Below are 22,150 nucleotides of genomic sequence, written 5' to 3' on the forward strand. Positions count from 1 at the left end.
TCACCTGCATGTATTCCAGATAAAATCCACAAAACCTGAAGGACACAAAGAGAAAGGAAAATCATGATAACCTTGTAGCTCAGCTGTATCACCCTTTTATATTATCATTTAAGGGAAAATGGGGCATAATGTCCTCGAGTATCAAGTACTCCAAACCTCTATGGTTCCATATCAGATCTGTCTTTGTCTTGATCTATCAAATGTAACCTTCTGGTCTTTGCCACAGTTTATGTACCTGTTAAATGCAGATGACAATGTTTACTCCACTTTGTGAAGCTTTCTAGAGAGAAAAAGACTGTATTAATGGTCAGCACTAATACTGCTATTTTTCTTTAGCTTTAGTTATTCTGTCTCAAGGGATTTTCTTTAACAAAACCTCATCCCAGGCAAAAGAGTTAGCCTTTGGGACTATGTGGGATGCAGATCACCACACCCATGGGTGGAAAGCATGAGACAAATCTCAGATAAGGGGGGAACAATTAGAGAATTCAGACTGATGTTTCATGCAAAAGAATGTTTAAATTAGCATAAAACAGCAGAGCATATAGCTTGAGAGGAGGGATCTGTAATTGAAGCAAAGCTCTAAGTGCATCTCTTGAGCTAATTGCCATCTCAAAGATTGTGAAAAAAGAGAAGGAAAAAAAAAGGACTGGAGGGCAAATTACAACTTTGGAGTAGGGATGGACTAAAGTTAGAGGATGCATGTGAGAGTTATGCAGGGAATTTGCAAAGGGTTGGGCAGTGTTTTATGGAACATTTGCCCTTAAGTTTTAAATATGTCCTTGGTTGGGTAAGGGGGATGGGGAGTGCAGGATCAGAAATACTTCTCTTTTTGGGTACAGGATATTTGATTTGAAATTAAATAGAATAAATATATACTGTTTAATGATAATAGAGTAAAGTAGACCATCATTTACTTACTTTCACAGCAATCCTTATGGCGCATTGTGAAGACTAAAGCCAAGTCCCCAGTGCCATGTACAACATTCTGTCTTTACCTGGGAGATTTTCACTCTTGCCCAGAGTGCAGACACTGCTCCCAGCCAGAAGCAGGAGCTCAGATCCTACAGACCAGTGCCAAACTGGCAAATCTGACATTCCTGTAGAACACTTTAGATAATCACATCTGGCTTAATTAATATCTTTCGGAAATGCATTAGTACAGAAGGTAGAGGGGGATCCTTTATCAACATGTGCAATAAGGTGTTCAGTTAAAACCTAATAATAAGCATGTATTATTGAAACTGCCAGAGATTTAGACTATCAACCCAATCCATATGCTTTCTGTCCCACTTTGTTATCTTTTCTCACACAGAGATTGTAGTAATTTGAAAAAGGAAGCACCCTTTTTGATAATTTTTTTTCCAGCACCTAATTCAGTTTAAATTTGGGATAAGATTAATATATTACAGTATTATTATGTCTATGTGCTCCTGTATGGAATCAACACCTCCTATTAAACTAGGATTTTAGTTATACTCTACAATTGCTGTCAATAAAATGTAGACAACTGTTCCCCCTTTGTGAAGCTCAGTAATGTCTATCCATGTAAAAGGGACATGTACTGTCAGTAGTAATATTATTTTTTGTTCCCATTAAGTAATTCTAGTAAAGGAACTTCCATTAACAAAACATACACGCAGTCAAGATAGCAAGCCTATGTACACTTAGCAAAGCTGAGAAGAGTTTGCTTTGGAAGATGCGTGAGTGTATCAGATAGTGGCAGCCAGCACACCATCCTTTCCAGTGCAGAAAACCAGCACAAAAACACAGCTGTGATTGCCACCTCACCTCGAGCCTGGCTTTTCTGTGTATCCACAGGAATGGGGGCAGTAACCAATCCTGCAACATGGTGCAGAAAACTTAATCCGCACTTATGGAGAAACAGTCTCTTTTTAGGGAAAAGCACACTGAAACAAAAGAAATCCTAATGTCCATTGCAGGAGTTCATTCAAAGGGCTGGTTTAAACACATTGTCTTACCCTGTGTGCTGCACTGATGGGTGCACTGCATTGATGAGAGAGATCTAATTCTCCAGACTTGCTAAACTTCTTACTGTAAATAGCATACCTTGTCTGTGAGGATTTAGTCTTCAGAGGTAATTTGCTGGAATAAAGACAGATTATATAAATTAGTAATATATTAGCAGACATTTTCAGATACTATTACTATCAACACAATCAGTTATCAACTTTAACAAGCTGATCTGACAGACAAACTTGCTATAACCTCTCCAAAAGTTAATTTTCCCTGTTTGGGTCCCATCATCAGGTCCACCTGTGGCCTGTGGTTGAGGCCACACAGTCTCAGAGAATTGTTTACTTTAACTCGGCAGCATATTCCCATAAGTCTGGGGCTATTTCCCAATTTTGAAGATGGTGTGGGGAGGGGATTGGGAGCTGATGATAACGGGATGGAGGAGATTAGGCAGCTAAGCCATCCATTTTAGTTCCAGTGATCAAATTTCACAGACTTTATCTGAAGCACTGACTAGCTAACTTTTCAAGTGAGGGTAAAATGAGGGAGTGCAGCTATAACCAATAACTTAATGCATGTTGATCACCACCACAAAATTGCCAGCTGCCCAAAGGTGCTCATGTCTTTGTGTCAGCATGTGTGCTTGAGCTGAAGAGTTTGATCGTATAAATGTTTATCTTGTTATCTGTAGAATTACTTATAGCAGAAAGCTCTGCTCCCAGTTGTGATTGCAATCACAGTACTCACAGTAAGTATCACAGCAGAGAAAAGAGGTTTGTAAAGATCAGCATAGATACCGGGGACCAGATTCTGCTCTTGGGCAAACAAAATGCTTAAGGATTAGCAAATGCTGTACAAGACCATTAGGTAGAAATTTCTTACCAAGAAGGCAAAGAATTAATCCCAACAGCAACAACAACAAAAAAAGAAGTCAGGAGAATTAAAAGTCAGTGTTGCCCAGACGTTTTACAAGGAACTGTAAATGCTTACTGCTATGGGTGCCAAATGCTATGAAATACCATTAAACGTTATTAAGCTTTTTTATGGAAAGAGGGAACTTTTTCTTACAAATAGTTTTTAAGTAGCAGCTTTACTTATTTATCCTCAAAAAGAAAAATCTTTACATGTTTTATTTAAAACTAAAACTGCAGTGTTATACATATTAACATTCTTTGAAAGCTCCCAAGAGTTTTCCAGACCTCCCATAGGTACCCTGAGGGGAAAATCAGAACCACATATGGGGAAGTGTGGGGGTGAGAAGAGAAAGAAAAGTTAGTTCCACGTGGATTTTAATGCATCTGATCTCAGGAGGCATGAAAAAAAAAAAGAAGTGCATTTTACAAGGTGAACGCTGTATTGATTTGAGATCTTTGTATTAGGAGGGCAATTAATCTGATTTCAGTTGACTGATAATACATACCTACCTTCCAAAACCAGCGGCAACTACCATAGCAACAAAACATAAATAACTGTACAAAAGATAATGATGTATATCGTTAAAAATGGAAAATACTGTAGCTTAGGTCCCAAAAGCTTCAGAAGTGTTCACAGTGGTATTTCTGTTACAGGAAAGACTTGAGGTCAGTTTTAAATACAGATGGCAATTTAACTGGTTTGATCTTTGTTATTTTATTCTAATGTTTACATGCTCTCTAAACAGAACCGGACAAGTCTTGTTTGTTGTAAATTGCTGTAGTAATAAACACGTTATTTAGATTAACCGTGTAAGACTCTATGAAGATGCAATGAAATGGTAGAGAGGAAAGGGGAGAATTTGGTAACAAACACACAAAGATTACAAGTCTCTGACTTTGCTGCCGTGGGATCGAAAGCTCACGTGTACAGGCAGCATTAGAGCTGCTCAGTCTTTGGGCTCACAGAAGTGGCACTAATGGCACTTCTCCAAGGATTTGCATGGATGCTGTCATGATGTCAGCCTAGCTGAGACATTTCCAGTGTTGCCATTGGTATTTGTAACCTGGAAACCTCTTTTTGTTTGCACATGGAGTAATATATGTGTGTGTTCTGGAGTTCTTTTGGCTAGTTTGACACCAGAAGATAAATAATACAGCACCATATTAAATTTAAGAGTCAGCTGCCACCCCACAATGAGCAAAGATATTCAGAGGCTATTGCAGCTGGCTGAAACTAGGTGCAAAACTGCTACAGATAGATAAAATTTAATCAAACTGGCTTCATTCATAAGTGGGTAAAATCAAGAGCTTCTAAGCATATTTAAATACATTAAAAATTGCATTTGCAAATGGAATTATAATAATTAATTTCCATTATTTTGCTGTTTAAAAAAATATGACAAGCCAAACCCATGAGAACAGTAACTTAAAATTCTTGCATAGTTTGTTGAAAAGGGATGACATTCCGGTTTGGGCTCCAGGTCTACCTTAGCATTGTAGAAAGGAGGTGCCTGTCAAATAATAGCTGCCCCTTCTCCAGGGTTCAGGATGCACATTTACAGAGACTCTCATCTAACAAAGTGCCAGCACTGGGCCAGGACATGGTGTGTGACCATTAATCTGTGTGATCATTAATCAGGCACCTGCTCACCAGAACATGGCTGAGACCTTCCTTGCTCTTTTCTCAAAAGGAATTTTAAGAGCAGGAATGTTTCCTTATCAAGAGCAGCAACTTTCAGACAGGCAGCCTCATGACTACTGGATCAGATAAAGTAGCTATGGAATTTATATGGTCCCTATTACAGAGTATCTGAATATGATATGTCACAACATCACTCTGACATTGAGAAATATTTAATCTGTGCATTTCCCTGTATAAAGGGTGAAACTGAGGCAGAGAGAGAGCAGCTAAATTGCATTTGGTTGTCCAGAAAGTTTATAGTCAAGGGAGGACCTAAACATGGGCCGTCAGCGTCCTCAGCCAGCACACTGCCCTCTACACAGCTCTTCCTATCTAAGTTAGTATTTGTGAGATTTATCATTAACAATGGTGCTTAGGAGCCGCTCAAACTACATGGAGATGTCATATCTGATGGGAAAAGCATTGTCAGAGGTTTGCAAGAGGCCCCATGTTTCCATATGCACCCCTTTTGTGCCCTGTACAGAACCTGCACTGGCTCCTGTGCCACAGTGAGCAAATCACGGACTTTAACAGCAGGCCAAGTAGTCTGGTGGCTAGAATCTATGTTTCTGCCCAGCTGTCAATACTTGGCTGTTTCTGTTTAATCCAGCTGCAAGAGTGAATCATGGACTGGAGCTGCCCTGCGTCACGCTGTGAACTCTCCAAATCACCACACTGAGAGGCTGACAGTGCAGCATTTCAGAAGTGTGAGGAGTGAGTAGAGACATAAGAGGCACGAGGTGGGGTGGAAGGCAGCCATACTGCTTTAGCTGGTAGAAAACAGTGCTATTACAAACCAACCAGCCATTGGCCAGCACCAGTTTAACCCTTACCTTCTGTCGTCCCTTAATTTACCCCACACTTCGGGACTGACTTCTGCTCTATTGCTTGCTGGCTGGAAGTTGAGCATTTGTATCTTACATGTACCCTCTGTAAAACAGCAAACAATAAATCTCTCCCAGGGACTGATGTAACTCACAGACACGATCTGACATGCTGATGATAGAGAGACATCCTGATCTAAGTGAACTTCCTTGCTTTTGCTCACAAGAATTAGAAAGTTCCCTTTGCTTTCCTTTGTACATAAGCCTACCTTCAATGCGGCATTGGTGATTTGCTGTAGATAGGTTTCTACTGATTCCTTTTCCAGGGTGAACCAAGCACTTTCTCTTTTTGGTTATTACATTACCACAATAACGGCCTGCCTTACCCTGACGAGCAGTTGAGCCTGAGAAGGGTGAGGAACACTTTGAATCAACCCCAGTGCTTTGTGCTGAGAGATGTTATCTGTCGCTCAGCAAAAGCAATTTTTGTGCAAGAGGAAGAGATAATATGAAAAACATTAGACATCTATTTCCATTTCTTATATTCCAATGCACAGAGGTTTAAAGAGCATTGTAGAGCATTAGATGCGTTAGAAAATGCATTTTTATATATTGAAATTATATTATAGCAAAAACATGTTAATAATATTTGTGAGCATACTAAGAAAAAGGGTCTATTAAATAAATATACTTGTTGTGTTTTAAAACCATAACTATACAGAGAGTGAGAACACACATAATATAGCTTGTATGATCGTATGGCTCTTATAAATCTAGGGATAAATCTGAACCCTACCTGTATAATCTGCTGAATCAATTTTGGAAGCTGATTGTAACCTGCCACTCAAACACAGATTTCATAATCTTTCATGAAAGATGAAAGGATAAATAATCCCAATCTACTCTTTCTGTAAATAAACAAAAATGGCTTCTAATTCAACAAGGTTGCTTCTGATGATGAAGTCATATTCAGTGAGTAAGGGTATCAAAGCCCACCATGCAGCTGTTTCGGTTCAGCTAAACAGGGTTGGTGGCTTGAAGTGAAGACTTTTAAGAAACAGTGAAACCAAATCCAAAATTACCTGCTGATACACAGTCTATGAGCACATCCTCCACTTCCTCACGCTATCTGTGCTTATATCTACACTTCCGATGTACTTAGCAAAACTCCATGGGTTGCAAACCATGTATCAAGCCTGAAGTTCATGCACAGGCTGTTGAGTTGCAAGTTGAGATCTGAATGATGCACAACATAAAAGAGAAAAATGAGTAAAAATAGCTTTGTGGCCTTTTTCTCTCAGTATCACATGAAGAAACAGAGAAATAGAGTTCAACAAAGCATGCTAAATGGATATAGGTATGCTAACTTCAGGGCTGCGAACACATGAAGTCCAAGGGAAGCTTCAGTCCTAATGCAGCAAAGGCAGTTTCTGGTCATCTGAAGTCAGCATGATGTTCTTGGGGTATTACCAGTTCAGCAAGACACTTCAGTGAGGAAGTTACTTACATGCTTCAAAGACAGAACTTTAATCTCAAGTCCAAATGTTATAACAGACTATACTGTCCCTCTGAGTCAGAAGATGTCTGGGCACTAGATTTGCTCCAGGAGCACAAGGACAAAAATACAGACTCAAAATAATTGTGAAGAATCTCACAGGCTTCGGATCGGAAAGAGATTTCACAGAGGCTTTTACCTGTGCTAATACCAGAAACTCCTCCTCTTCCTCGAGTTCTATCAACTATTCAGAATTTCCTTAGATTAAATATTGTGTTTATTGAACATGGAGAATACGCTCCGGAGCATGTGTGGATATAGACTTGAAACCATTGTGTTATTCTGACAGTTTATGAGGTTTGAATATTGAGATGTTAATGCCACTTTAAATTTGAAGTTGATTTATCTTTCCAACAATTTGCCTAACTTGATCACAATGGGTTTTTGGTTGGGGATTTGTTTGCTGGGTTTGTTCTTTGTTTGTTGTTTTGTTAGTTTTTTGTTTCGTTTGGGGTTTTTTTGGGGGTTTTTGTTCTTTCCCAGGAGAAATCAGGAGGAAGAAACCCCCCTTATTTTTCTTCTCAGAAGACAAATATTAGGTTTATGTGATTAAAAAAACCAAAATACCCACCCAAAAAACCCTTATGAGTTCTCTCTTTGTTCCAGATGATTGTAACGCTTCTGAACTAGGCAAACCATTTGGTGTGTGCGTGCGAGACCATAGAATGAATTTTATTACAGCTACAAAACAGATTTTCAGAAGTCGCTTAGTAACTGAGAGGAGATGAAAGGGGAACCAGCTGAGATCTGTGCACTGCAAATTGTTTCCCCATGATTAAACTATTTCATCCTCCGGGCTAACATCTCTGTACTTGTTTGGCAACAAGTGATAATGTTAGTGATAAACGTCTCTCCTGGATGATCAGGGGAGGATGATAACAGTTATTGTTACCATTTTCTTTTGTGGTTAGGAAACACTTAATTTACAGATATTTTGCCAAATAAATTGAAATATGAGGAATTATAATAATAATACTAATAAAAAATAAAAAGAGACTAACTGTCATATCGCAGCGTTGCAGAAGCTTGTCATGTATTGCTAGAGCTTTGCCTTGGGAAGAATGCTGAGAGCATTTATATTCCATTAGTACAGTGTGTGGCTGTGCTCCAGTTTGACTCAATTAATTTTGCTCTAATAATAATTTATTTTAATTATGAATAATAATTCAGATTATTGCTATGCATTACTAGTTATCATAAATTCAAACTTACTACTCACAGCAAAACATACCGCTATCTACTAAACTTACAACAGACTCCTCTGCAGAGCGATAGCAACACTATTTATCCCCCAGGATAAAAATAAATAGATACATAAAATGTGTTGAACAAGCGATGTTCAACACATTTTATCTGTTGTTAAAGGGTTTTTTTTACTTGTTTTATAGTGTTACATTTCGGATGAAGCATTGCAAACTTACGGCATAATTTTCAAAGATGAATCTAACCCAAAACTATGCGTTTGTATTTTTTCTCAGGTCAATGGGAATTCTAAGCATTCGGTGTCTTTCCAAACCAAGTCACATTTTTAGGTGCTTTAAGGCTGAATTTTGACTAGTACTGAAAAATATAGTCTGAGCTGATGTTTAAAAGCATTCCTGACTAAAGGCTTAATTATCAATTCAAATGCTGGTTTCCTGCCATCGAATTTACAGTCTTGGCTTAATCTGTGTGTTTGTGTGAAAACTTTGGCAAACATTTGAAATCATAAGTTTGAAGAAGTATAGACAAAGTAAAAGAAGGATTTTTGAGCCATTTAAAGTCAGATAGAGATTAAACATAAATAAAGTTACAGGAAACTGTTACCAACATACAATAATTGCTACAGGAATCTGAGCACTTGGACTCTCCCAAATGCAGCAGCACTGCCTGAACATAAAGACACCCCTTATTTCAGCATGTGTGTGCAAATGCATGTGGAGGCTCCCAGGAAGCTGCTTCCTAGCTAGTAAAGGTTTATATGCAGCCTATTCAATACCAGAACTTCTTCTACTAAATGGTTTTCAAATACAGTTCATTTTCATGCCATGATCTTTAATGAAAAGTGCCTGCTGAGTGCAGTACAAACCATTTGGTGCCCCAGTGTCAGGGGAGGAAAAGAACAACATTCAGTAAAACTGAAGGTTTTTATTATCACGTCGTAAATGAACAAATGGCATCTGTCAATACAAAGGAACTCATAGGGGGTATAGAAAGGAAGCTTAGTTATTACACTCAGGGTGTGCTGCTGAAGTGACAAACTGGAGTTTTATTAACATGCCAGTTATAGATCTCCTCTTCCTCCCCCACCACCCCAACCCTTTTCTTTTACCTCCTTCAATTTGGTACATACCAGAACTGCTGTAAAATGAGCTTTGGTCAGACAGTGCTCACTGTTTAATGCTGGAAGTTGCAATCGTCACTATGAGTAATTAAAAAGCAGGGGGCCTCTGCATTCAGTATGAAAACCTGGTCCCAGATTTGGCCCTACTTTGGGGAACATCACTATGCGGGAACAGGCAGCAAGCCTCCCTAAACTCTAATCCCATCATAGTTTTCGTATTTAGGCAATAAACATCTTTCACTGCACTGATAAATGACAAAGGTGTTTATGAGCTTCAGGAAATGTTTATACCAAATGTATAAAAAACAGAGGTGGGATCGTTCAGGCTGGCAGGGAATTGGGCTCGGAGTGGAGATGCAGAGGGGAATGGGAAGGGAAGCACAGGAGGTGGGAACTTCGGCAATGATTTTTACTGGAAGGTATTAAGGCGTTTTTCCCATAAAAGAGTTTAGTGGCCTTGAGCAGGTGTGGCTGCAAGCTGGCAAACGCCGAAGAGCAGTGCCCGGAGGTGAGCAGGGAAGCCCTGGGGACCCCCGCTCCCTGCCTGGTGAAGGAAGTGGGGCTGGAAGTGCCCCCCTGTGCCCCGCTGGGATGCTGAGCCCGGCTGCAGGTTCACAGCAGGGGCGTTTCTGTGCCATAGAAAGGGGGAAAGCTGGTGTTCCTCTTTGGAGAAATCATACAATTAGACCTACAGTATACTGAAAAGAGCTTAGTGGGCCAGACCTAAATCATGTTAGCAACCGTGCAAATACAGGACATTGGCCATTTTTAGTGGAAACAAGAAAATCCCAGAATCACTTATGTGCTTTGCTAGCTTTTTCAAGTGCAGGGACCAGTTTGTATTTTGCTATTAGCAAGCATCAGAGCTGCATTTAAAAGTATGAAAGGAAGTGCCTTTCGGTTATGACTATAAACAATTTCAGTGAGACTTCCTTTTTAAACTGCCCAGAACACAAAGTCAAGCTGCTTCTTGCTGATGCACTAAATGCAAGCGGGAGCTTCATAATGCCTCAAAAAGAAAGGATTGCATGCAGTGAAGCTTAAGAACCAAAACTGTGAGGCCAGGAGATTGAAAAGATGCAAAAACAAGTCAAGACCAGTCTGTAGACTGACCTTGTAAATTTAAGGCGTGCTGTGCTTGGCAATGTGTGGGAATTCCAGGGTGGTTGTGCCCAGCCTTTAGTGGCCTGTTAGATTCCCTGCTCCAACAGAGGAGCACGCTCTAACTCCAGTTTCAAAAAGACTAATAGAGTGGACATGGTCCCCAAAGTTTTTAGGGAACATTAGAGTTCTCAAAGGATATGCTGTCTCCTACAGTTCCCACTGGGGATGGCACACAACCAGCCCATGTCGTACCACTGGCAATGAATTACAGCCACAAGTGTTGGAGCAAGCTCATCACAAGTGGAAATTGTGCAGACGCTGACACAGGCTGCCTGGGATAACACCTACTTGTTATTTTTCACCTTCACCTCCTGATTTCACCTTGCTCCAACATTATTAACGTGTCATGAAAAGAGAAGTCAATCTCTCAGACAGGCCATGATATTGAAAACCACCCTGTTTTGTCAGAGCTTTTTGGAGGCTAAGCTATGCTTTGCTTCGCTCTCCAGCAGAGATCATACCCTCAGCTGACACAGCTCAGTTGGCCCCAGAACCTTTTCACACCTCCAGAGAACCTGCCTCTGCCGCATGTTCAGTGCTGCTTGTCATAAAAAGATTTATCAGAACCTCTGCACAAAAGCTGCGTTTCCTTTCACCAATGGACAAATTAAAAACCCTCTTAAAACCAGAATAATCACAGGGATATCGCCTTTTGCAGAGGATTTTATGTGCCCATTTTCTCCTCCTGCAGACTCCTGTTTTACAGCTTAATAACAACAACCACTTAGCTCCAGTGTCTGCTGCAAAGAGAAAGGAAAGCAAATCGGAGTACCTGGCTGAGACCATCCTTCTACCCTCTTTGTCTGGAAGAGTACCATCTCTTGGGCCTCTTTTGGCCCGCTGGGATGCGCGCACACACCAATGCAAATGCTTGGCTGAAACAGGCAACAAACCTGATATATCTAAAACACTAAAGCACTTCTTCAGCCCTGTATGAGCATAGAACATTTCGGAGAGTTCACCTAGTATTAAAGAAGGAATCTTGCCCCTAGTAGTCAATGTCTTGCAGGAGTGTTACACTGGGTTTCCAAAACAGAAGTCACCTCCATACTGCCAGGGATGTGGGTGTGTTCTCAGAGAGTGGAACTCATCTTCAACAGAGATTTCACTCAAAATTAACATAAAATGCTAATGGATATAAGAAAGATTGCCCAGGCTGTTTTAACTTGTTTCCTTGCACTTTTATACGGTGGGAGGTGAAAGGGCTTGTTTATCTTTGGCAGGCAGAGGGCTGGGAACAAACCTCAGTATTTGTTTCAAATTAAGGAAAAAGCCATAGTAATTTTACTCTGTTGTCCCCACACCCTTGTGGCTTTGCCCCATATAAGAGATTTTCTTGCGGGGGGATTTCTCACAGAAAGAGCGGCTGCTGACATAGAAAAAACGGTCAGGGAAATCAACTTTTAAATTAATAATTTACATAGGAAACATGACTGTGGGAAGAGCACTTAACCTGACACTGCTGGATTTACACATCTCTGGACCTGTGCGTGTTTCAAAGCTTTTCTGAACCAGGATCTGTAAAGCTTTGTCTTCACCGACACAAAGGTGTCTTTTTACGACCAGCCAGCAAACCTGCAGTGGGATTTTACAGTGAGATAACTAAGTGGAGACAAGGCACTTCGGTGTTTACGGGGAGGAGGTGAGCTCATCACCGCTGCTGCTGACCTCACCTACTCACCATGTGCTCAAGCAGCGCTGTCTCCTCTGGGGTTTCACAGCAGCACAGCTCCTGCTGCCTGCTGTCCTGCATGGGAGATAAAACGGGGGCAAGGAAGACACAGCACCAGGGCCAGTCTGCACTGGGACTACAGGAGATGAGCTAACACCTCCCTAGAGGTTCCCTCAGGGCTGGATCCCACCAGCTAGCAGGTTAACGTCCAATGAGCCCTGCATATTCCAGAGGTAAAAAAAGCCAGGGGCTGTGTGTGCGTGTTTGTGCCTGCTCTGTAGGCAGCGAGTGCTCACGCAGGTCTCAGTCACACACTTATCACAGGGGGATTCACTCTCTATGAGCTTCTGTATGAAGAATTCTTCCTTCTCTTAGGAAGAAGAATGGTGATGTTGTGTCAGTGCTTGGCCAGGTGAGTGCAGGATGAAGCAGATTACTAGGGAGCTATCAGAGCTCACCCAAAACCACCTCATGGAGGCAGGATGGATTAGCAGTGAGCTCCATCAGAACACATCCAAGATAAGCTGCCATGAGCTGCAGCCTCATTAGTAAGTCCCAACCTGGAAAGAGACATGTATCTATAGCTTTTCACTCACCTTTTCATCTTTCTAGCCTTTTCTGTTACAGGAGCAGTGAAATTAATAAAGGTTTCCTGAAGACTGTGCAATAGAATACTCCAATAAAGTCTAGTAAAGACTGAACACGTTACAGCCCTTTCTCTGCAGTCTGGAAATACAGATGACCTTCTCTGATACACAGCTCTTTCCATGAAATGCATCATGATCTTTGAGACTTCTGCCTCCCCATCAAATTTAGGTCAGACCAAGCAACAAATTCTAGAGCTGCTTGAGGGGAAATGTCTACAGAATAAGAGACACCACGTTATCACCCACGTCTCCTTTCCTGCACGAATCAGGACAGTAGGTTTTAGATTTATAAAGACTTACTTTATACCGTGAGAACTGGAGACTGAGAACACCAACACCAACTACTCCTGTAGGTGCTACAATGTGAGAAAAATGTTTTTTTGCCTGCTTGTTTTGACCTTGATTGTACAGTAGTTTTAGATGGATAATGAGTTAATTCTTGTGGATGAGATACCAGTCACGTAAAACTTTCCTATTTTCTCTCTTAATGGAGATTTATACATAACATGCCAAAGCTCCTTTTGTAGCTGGTATGCATGTGACTCAGTCACACGGGTAGTTTAAGCACAAAACTCTCCCCCCCCCAGATTGTCATGTACAAACAAAGGAAAAATCCATTTAGGTGAGAAGGGGGAAGAGCTTCAGCTGAGGGTTGGTTTTGCTTTTTCTCTCTCTTTTTTTTTTTTTTTTTTTGTTTTGTTTTAATTTTAAGAAGAATGGAATTATTTGAATTGTGAGGAAAGGGGTTGTTATGAAAGAAAGCCCAGGCAATGGTCATCCTTATCTAAGGACAGACTCTACTATAAATAGGATGAGATCATCTGAAAGAGTTACTGTCACATAAACTATGGTGAGTACAAGCACTGTGACCCGTGGTCATCTTTAGTGTAGTATAGTGACTACAAAAGGGATATAAAATGTATGGAACTTTTTTCACCTTTTAGCTCATGCAGCGGTAAATTGTCTCGTCCTGCTGATACATTGCTGTTTGTCATGAATGATCTAGAAATGAAAGGAACAAACACAAAACAAATCACTGAAACATTTCACACCTCATCATCAAACCCATGTTCAGAAACGCTGGGGAGAACTCTTTTGTTGTGCTCTACCAACAATCATGAGGGGAGAATCAGCCCATATATTTTTTATTAGAGGCACTAAAAATTCTGCTTTCATGGGATAAATCCATAGCATAGATTTATGAAGTCAGTATTTCTTTTAAAGCAACAAAACCAATGCTGATATATTGCTACTAATACTCGACATGTTTTCTAACAACATTCATCTAACAAACTTCACAAACTATTGTAATTGAGGAAAAACACCCTTGTGGAATGAGTATAATTAAACTTGGTTACATGGGAAAACTGAAGCACTGAGGCAGTTTCTGTACATTTTCCAGCACAGCTAACAGTATGCTGGAATTTCTTCCTCTACTCTTTGCATGTGATAAATAGTAATAGTTTATTTTACTATCTATTTAACATACTTTTCTTTTGCCATTCAGCGGCAGCACTGTTGGCTTTCTGGGACAGGCACGTTGTATTTACACCAGGATCAGATAAGCCCCAGGCACACTTACAGCAGTCTAGGAGCCAGATTGATCACATTTAGAATAAGAATTTCCCATAGTGTTACTATTCATATTCAGAACCAGAGAAATGAATCTGTCTAATCTCTACAATGCCTCTTGGCATTGAACTAAAATTGGCAGTACTTTAAAGTTTCCCATCAAGGATGAGACCAGGCGGCCAGTTCTCTCCAGCAGTTATCAGCAGCATTGCTGAAGAGCATTTGGGGTCCAGCTGCTGATGGGTGGGAAATGGCAATTTAGAACATCACATCCCCTTGTAGCCAGATGACCCACTCAGGACGCCAGCTAAGAACGAACGCAGTGCCATGTCCGCCAGGGCTATCTGGAGCTCTCAGTTTTTGGCCATAGGTCCCTTCACTGCTACATACTGAACCAAGATGATCAGAAAACAAAACAACCTGGACCTGATGTTTGTGTTGAAATTTCAGGTGGATTTTTCTCAGTCTTTTCTCTGCATGTCCCCACAAGAGCTCTGCTGGAACATAGAGACAGGAGTGGCTAAATCCAGCGTTATTCTATGCACACATGTGTATGTATATATAACCAACAGACATAGGCACATTGATCTAAGTGCCCTGGCAGATCCTGCATCAGCGCTGGACAAAGACCTCTGTGCTTGGGAGCAGTGCAGCTCCTTCCACTTCAGAGGAAGGGAAACAGCCTAATTTTTCACAGGTACAAAGAGAAAAAAATCTAATACCCTGAATCTGAAGAAATACGTTTTGTGTAACTATCTTTTAGCTTCTCTTGCCTTTCACCCTCCCTGCTTCTTCTGGCATAAACTATTGCATTCCTTTAAGATTTATGAAAGATTATTTGAGTGAGAAGTGAATGTCTCAGCAAATGACTAACTGACCTTCCACCTATGATCGTGACCCTAAACCAGATGAGCCTTTTGAAGAAATATTTTGGATTCGGTTAGGAAATGGCAGTGTAATTGAAACAAACTTGGCGGGGCTGTTCAGCACTCTGGAAGGACAATGCCATGGTTAGGAAACCTTTGTCTGCTGCTTTGTCTTCTGGAGTTAAGTTAATGGTCAATTTTTCCACATATAAGAGAAGACACAAGGAACTTTTGAGACTAATGGTAATAAAAGAGAGTAATTTGTTTAAAAAAAATATTTCAAGTCCAGAAAATAGCTTTTGTGTCTATAAATCAGCTACAAATTAAAGTACTTGAAGTACTTTTTTAATTAGTTGTTTTGGTTTTGGTTTTAAATTGGCTTACAGTAGATATCTGACAATATTTATAAACAGGGAACAATAGGCATCTAAGAGCTTATCTTTGAGTCTCACAAGAGATATGCAGGCATTCAGATAACCTGTGTGATAGACCTTCATACAATAAGAGAAAAAGAAGTAGGAACACCAATGGCATGAGATACTACAGTAAGGAGAGAAACTGTGCTTAGAGACTGTATAGATGATGGCACTTCAAAAGTGTCAAGAGGCTCCAAGAGAAAGGTCTCAAACACAAATTAAGTTTTTTATTACCCCTGTGAATCAAAGCAGGGGTTTAGTCTTTGGTCACTCCTCAGTGACACTGCTGATGTGGTCAGAAGTCCTCTGCTCAGGCATACATGTATGAGCCAACTTGATGGTGCTGTGCAGGGCTGTGTTTTGCTGCTGCATATTGGGAAGTATCTCTAGGGGAAAAGGCTTCAGTGTTAAACAGCATCAAGATTATATCTATCTTTGCTTTTTACTTTTAGAACAATGATGTTAACTAGGAAAAAAAACCCTGGAAGAATCTCAAAAGCTGATTTCATAAAAGAATTGGCTTAGGCAAGAAGCAAAAAAACCTCTCAGTTTAAGACACAATGAGTTTACAGACTATCACTAATTAACTCAATTTCCAAACAGCGCCCTGGGCAGAGGGAGCAGTTTGCATCATCTCAGTTTTGAAGAAAGAAAGTTTGAAAAATGCAGCAGGGACTGATGTGCACAGACCTCAGGGAGACCAAATACTCTTGACCTCCTCAGGCTTTTCTCTGGCTTTTTTTTTTTCTTCCTTTTTTTTTTTTTTTTGTTTTGTTTTTAATTTATTCAATTTTATTCCCCAAGTGCTTCCATTCTTATTCACCTTCAATATTACTGCTTAAAATGAGGTAGTTTTAAAATTCCAGACTTTCCTTCCTTTTGCACTTTTTAAACTAAGGGGAAAGAAAAACTCCCATCAATTTATCACAAACAGCAATAAGATACAGCTATAGTGCAAGGTCTAGTTAGACATTTTAGTCATATGACCTTCATCTTTGCAAGGATCTATTGTTACATTCCATTTATTTTTGTCAATATTGACATCTGACCATGGACACAAAATGATCTTTTTTTCCTGCCTATACTCTCCTGTCCAACTTTGCATTAAGAAAGCAATTGAAAAGCCTAATGCATGGAAAGTGAATCTTTTGTATTCACTATAATGCCCAATTTTTCCTTTGGAGTTACCAAAGCTGTCCAAACAAGAGCTAGATTTTCCCTTTCAGGAGAGAATAATAGAAACTTTAAATGAAATCAGAAGGTTACTTGACCTGTTAGAAACTCTGAGGTAAAACTGATGTGAAATTATAACGTAAAGCCATGTGAGGCTGTTACAGAGACCATAGTGCATTATACAATCTCATATTTTGAACAGAGCTAAAAATGAAAAAGATCAGAAACTTGGAATGATTATTCCAGCTGCTAAACTATCATATTTTGTGTTGTTGCCAGGATGTGAACCTGAATATGATTTAATTTCAATGTAGTCACAGTGAAAGATTGATTACGAACAATCAATCTATCAAAAGGCCTTTCAAATAACTATGAAAAATGTTGCTGCTTGCAACTGAATTTCACCCAACACTTGCAAGATGAGTCCTGAGTACATCTTGCTCACCCTAGCCACACATTCTCACCCTAAAAGCAAATCTTGGACTTCTGAACCTCAGCAGCATCTTTACATGCATCAAGTCCTAAAAGTGGTGTATAATTTCAGATATTCAAAGTCCAGCTACTGCACCGACATAGAAGGACTATCAGAAAGCAGTGATTCCACCCAGAAGAATACAATATCTACTCGCAGACATCTTCCCAGCCTCTGGTGAGAGAGTACAGTGAAACAGAGAGGAAAAACCCTTGATTTTCACCCACTTCAGCATATTTTGAGGCATGGCTGTACCACTGAACATGCAATAGAGATGAATTTGGTACTTTAGCTCCAGGTTAGCTTGGAGTGCACTAAATAAAGCATCATGTTAGCAGTCAAATCTTAGAACTGAATCAGAAGGAATAACATTTACTGCATTTAATCTTCTGGCACCCTAATGTTCTGTGATAGGCATCCAACAAAGAAAGGAGGTCGCACTGCCAGTGGCTTTATATAAGAAGGCAAAAAAGGGAAAAATTGTGTTTGTAGCCATTTTAACAGAAAACCATTTAACATCAACTTGTCTCTCTGACGTACTTGTTCAGCAAGACAGGCTTAGGACATCTGACGCATTGCTTGTGCTGAGCATAGACAGAGAAGGAATCACCTTGTTTAATTAACATCACTCCAAGCCCAGATCCAAACTCTAAATTATGCCACGACTCCAGAGCTGCGCAGTTATAGAGCCACATACTGCAATATACTTTTGCTTTAGTTTTAAAGAGAGGGCAGAATTTGTTATGAAGATGACAAATAATACACGAATACATTGCTGTACATTCATTACTAGCTCATACTTTTCCAAAGATTATACAAATGGAATACATGAGTCTGGCTTAATCTGCCTTCCACCCAAACAAATACATATTCTGAATAGCAAAGTGGGTGCAACAGAAATCTTTTTTATAGAGCCATGAAACACTTCACATACTTTGGGAATTTTCTGGTAAAAGAAAAAAAAAAAAAAAAAAGAAAAGGCAAAAAATAATAAAAAATGCAACAATTTTGAGAAAATGGATATATTTTATTGCATAAGAATTAAAGGAATGGGTGATATTGTCACTACTTAGAAAGGTGTTTGCCCTTTAAGGCGAGTGCCTTTTCTTCTCTCTACATGCATTTCACAACCACTTCTTTTTGATGAAATTGTTTTCTCCCCTAGTTTTGTGCATTAGGTTGACAATGCCCAGAATTGCCAGACAGTTTTGTCGCTTATGCCTCAGACTTTACTATTCCTTTGAACCTGGCTTGTGTAAAAGAAGTTTTTCTTAATAAGTAGTTGTTCATCCTTTGATATGCACATCTGGATGTGCCTCTTATCTGCAACATGGTAATGCTGCTTCCTGAAGATAATGATAAAAGAACAACTGCAAATAACAAAAAAGAAAAGAAAAAAAAGAAAAAGGCAAAAAGCCCCAGATGTCTTCAGATTTCTTAAAAAAAAAAATCATCAGGGTGGAGAAAAGGGGAAAACTTTTGCCTAATTTTTTTGGCTTTTTATAGTAGCAAAACAAACCACCCCAAAGAGCAGAACGAAGAAAACAGCTGAAAGATTTACATATAGGAATCAATGGCACTATAACTGCCATATAATCTCTTTGAAAAGTCTTCTATGACTCAAATAAGAGCTTGTTTGGATCTCAGTGGGCTATGTATTACAAATCATAGCATAAATATGAATAATCACAAATTGAAAAGTGTATTTCCCAGTGCAGCTGATGAACTGGTGAGGAGGAAAAACATCTATGTCTGGAACAGAGCTCTTCCAGTGTATGACGCTGTACCATGTTTTGGATCATGGAGTTGGCAATATTCCCCTTAACTTTTAGAGCAAAACTGTTTGCCGTCACTTTAATCATGCCTCCACTAGCTCTCCAACCAGTTCCTGATCTCAGTTACTTAATTTATTTTCACCACTGGCCGTTGAGGAAAATGGCTGGTGGGGGCAGGATGAATCCCACTGCACACAAGACACTGCCAAAATGCATCTGAGATCTCAGTGCTTTCTTGCAAAAGGTGTGATCTGCCTTTTCACTAACTGCCTCAAAGTGCTCCAAATAAAAGTTTCCAGGGCCTAAAATGAAGCCAAATTCACCAAAATCTCTGCTTTCCCTATGATACACAGCTGAAGCAATTCCCTTATCTCTGTGAATATTTCACAGCTGCTTTTCACTGGGACAAATCAGGAAATAGCAAATCAAACTTTTTGGTCACTGCATTCAGTTGTTAGCTGTCTGCTGCATATCCACATGCGGCGATGGTTAAAAGGTGAACAGCAGAAATTCTGCTCCTTATAAAACTCTGCTCTGCAGGCATAGGGCTGTGGATAGAGGTGCTGCTCCAAGTACTGAATGCACCAGTGCCTGTGGTGCTGGACCCTTCTTAGCCTTACAGATAACATTCATGAATTGATCCCTCATTAGTATGCAGCAGGCATGGGAAAATGATAAACTCCTATTAACACTGTCATGGCAACTGAAAAAATGGCTGGTTTGGAAGAACAAGGTCCACAACAGAAGAAAAGCAAAGGCCTCTTTCCTTTCTTCTGTTTGACATCTGTTGTTTAACATACAAAATTGTATTATAGTGACACACACTAGCACAGGCATAGTTAAAGGTTTGTCAGTGATTGTTATCATTATCAGCTATTTTCAGGGCTTACGTGGCTCATCTCTGAAATTTCGCTCTGGGCTGCAACCTGTCATACAGGATTTCAGCCCAACAGCAAAATTTATTGTACAGATTTTGTCTGGATTATAGCTGAGCAGAGAAGAAAAAGGAAAGTTGCCGTTAATTAATTCTTCTCCTTTGTGACAAAACCTCACAAAATGTACTGAGCATGTTGTTAAACTAAGTTAATCTAAGTACTCCTCTCAAGAAATTAGAAGTCCAAGGTCTATTTAAAAAATCCTATCAGTTTTTAGGGTGACATAATACTTAAATCAACTGCATCTGTTTTAATGATAAACAAATACAACATTGTTAAGGTGATTTATGTATTTCATATGAATTACGGGTTTGTAATAATTTACTGCATTTACTTCCAGAATAAACAGTTTGTGTCACTTCCCACTGAGCTCATGGCTCGTAACGGTGATTTTTACCACACACAGGTAGTACCTCATGTTATACCTGACTGTAGTTCTGGTGACCTTGGGGCTCCATTTTCTTGTTTTTAAACTGAGGACAATTACTGCAGTTATAAATTATTTCATCTGTAGCCCTGTGAAAGAAAATAAGTGCTAAGTATTGTCACGGAGTCTGAATTGATTGGTCAGAGATTCAAAAGGCTAATAATTAGGCTCCCTTCCTCATTAAGGAGGGAAATCCATAGGCTGTGGTGCTGTTCTCAGGAGGGGTTGTGGGAGGGGAGGGTCTTGCTCCCCGCACTGGCTCCTGCCCACCTACCCCTGCCCCGGCTCTGCACCCCTCCAAATTTAACTCCTTCAACTTGACATAAAAAACAACTCCAGTAAAACCATGGGGGGCAATGTGGAGACCTCAGCGGCAAGCCTGGGTCATGAAAACCCAGACCTCGGCACCCACAGTTACAGTTTGACAGCAAGAAAAATAATTGAAACTCTTATTATTGCCAGGTTAGTTTTACTTGGGCCAATTCCCGATATGGTTTTAGTCTGGATACTTCACAGCCCCCTCCTCCGAGAGCAGGGGACTGTGATGCACTGCTGGTTATCCCAGTGCCCACCAGAGTGATCCCATGAGGATCTCCTTGCAGTTACTCTTCTGTTGCTTCCCATGGCCACCCGTGTCCAACCAGCCTAGCTGTTGTCTGAAACTGAGCTCTAATCAGGGCCCAGAAACTAAAAAATGCGTGAATAAATAATATTTGATATTTTAATCTTTGCGTTAGGGACCATTGCTACCCAGGCTGTCTGAAAAACCCAAATGCACAGCTATGTGCTTGGTTATGGCTCTGCACTTCTCACTCTGTGGTGGCCATGACATCTGCTCCCGGCCTTTGCTCCCAGGTCAGGCATCAGGATAGCCATCTTTTGCTTTTGCCCATTAACTGATGCATTTACAGGATTAATCCTTCTTCCAGTTCTTTACGCTTACCTACTATGAGCTGAGATGCTGCTAAACATCTGACAGAACGAAAAAGAAAAAAAACAACCCACCAACAAATCTATCAGCCTGAGGATCTGGTTTAGATTTTACCTATGTCTCATCTTTTTCATTTCCATGGATTTGGGGCAGAAAGTTCCTGTTGACACAAAGGCCTTTATTCCCATGGCCTCCTGTCCTTCTTTTGGAAGATCCATTTTCTTTTAAATACAGCCTCCTCCAGCTAATCACACACATTCATCTTACCTAGGTTGCCTCTCATCACTCTTAGCTGCAGCAAGACCCCAGGATTTTCTGGCATTAGGATACCTCCTTTTTATCCGACAAACTACTATGGGATAACTGCAAGCCAGTGATATCTTTAACAGGTTTCTCCATGAGCTGCAAATCATTTACATCCACTGCCTTACACAACTGCCTCTCTTATCTTTTGAAAGGAACTCTGGAGAAAACAATAAATTTTGCTAATTATGAAATTTATGCAAACTAAATCACCTCATATCTGTGAAATTTGGTGATTAGCATGCCAAAGAGCAACACAGACCTGAATACCATCTGCATCTTTCAAAGGTCTATAAGAAATGCATTTTTCTCCTGTGCACCTGCATCTATTAATTGCTTTCCCACAAGAACTCCCTCTCCTTAAGACTGAAGCTGTGCTGTGTGCAGATAAATGTGCAAAGAGGTGATCTAATTTAATTTCCTCTCATTAATAGCTTTCCTCCATGGCAACATATACAGTTGATATAACTGTGACAATAAGGACACCTGAGTATACACATATTCTGTGCAGTCTCCTTGTAGG

The 22,150-nt window shown here is 40.1% G+C and overlaps 1 long non-coding RNA gene across 1 annotated transcript; it reads right to left on the reverse strand.

Annotated features, from left to right (window-relative positions):
- LOC136020531 (uncharacterized) lies at positions 1-2,100 on the reverse strand. The gene is made up of 3 exons (XR_010615386.1): positions 1,983-2,100; positions 157-235; positions 1-35 (listed from the first exon to the last, which is right to left on the reverse strand). It is a non-coding gene; the product is annotated as an uncharacterized LOC136020531 (long non-coding RNA).
- Between the last annotated feature and the right edge of the window lie 20,050 nt (positions 2,101-22,150).

This window comes from Lathamus discolor, chromosome 11 (assembly GCF_037157495.1).
Source record: "Lathamus discolor isolate bLatDis1 chromosome 11, bLatDis1.hap1, whole genome shotgun sequence".
In the NCBI taxonomy this organism is placed as follows: Eukaryota; Metazoa; Chordata; class Aves; order Psittaciformes; family Psittacidae; genus Lathamus; species Lathamus discolor.